Below are 1,270 nucleotides of genomic sequence, written 5' to 3' on the forward strand. Positions count from 1 at the left end.
CCAATCTGTAGTGTCTAACAACATTTGACATATCAAATTTTTCATCTGTTATTGCACTAAGAATGCGCATAATCTTATCATCATCTTCTTTTTTGCTATCATTAAAACTGAGGTTGTTACTTTCCTTCAATTTAAAAATTATAAAGTTGAACGATCTTTCTTCAACCTCACTATATAATTGAATTGTTTTCTTTGTACTAATGACCTCTTCTTTTAGTGCCTTTATTCCATCATTCATACTCATCACTTCATTATTTACAGTTTCAACTTTCTTCCCAACAACATCTTTCACAGCATCTGAATACGACTTTCTAAGACCATCTTGTAGTGAATTTATTTTTTTATCCAGAATATCTTCCGTGATTTTTTTATCAAGTATGGTTTTTATCTCCTTTGTTTGACCACTAATGACGGACGTTGTTGCAATCTTGTATGTTTTTTATATTTTTCAGTTCATCTTGCAGCATAGTTATTTTGCTTTCTAGATCTTTCATCGCCAAGTTCAAATCATCATTGTCAAGCGTTTTATTAAACTTTTTCCCCAAATCTTTAATTTGGTTAATAATAACCGCATTGCTTTCATGAATCGTTTTTATATCGCCCCCCATCACGCTTAACTGACTGCCAGGTTTGAAATCTGTCCAACACAGCCATTACAACACCATATTAAACCGGTACATTGTTGAATATCCTTCATTGTTTGCTCAGAAATGGAAGCGCACTTCCAATGAATCACCAACTCACAAAATTTGCAGTGTAGCATTTCCTTCATTGGTACCGTACCTGCACAGGCTGTGCATTTATTTTTTGAAGCCATATGTTTGTCAACAAATCAGTACATACAAATGTAAATTAATGCTAATTGTTAGTGTTTAAGTCTGCAAACTACAACTCAAATCAACAAGGGGTGGACTTATCCAAAAAAAAACAACTTAAATATTAGTTTCTTATATAAATATATTAAACCTAAATAAACAATTAAATCTAAATTAATTAATTCAAAACCATTTAATGAAAAACAAAATATAATAATACTTCCTCTAATTTTATCCTTTAAACAAATCCAAATTCAACCATATAATATTAAAATTAACGCCAAAATTCAAGAAAAACTCAGAGAAATCCAATTGCGTCCATTCACTATCAACTAACAAAAAAAAATAAATAAATAAAAATGTATGTATGTATGTATGTATTTATTTTATTATTGTATGTATGTATGTATGTATGTATGTATGTATGTATGTATGTATGTATGTATGTATGTATG

This window comes from Helobdella robusta, assembly GCF_000326865.2.
Source record: "Helobdella robusta unplaced genomic scaffold HELROscaffold_87, whole genome shotgun sequence".
In the NCBI taxonomy this organism is placed as follows: domain Eukaryota; kingdom Metazoa; phylum Annelida; class Clitellata; order Rhynchobdellida; family Glossiphoniidae; genus Helobdella; species Helobdella robusta.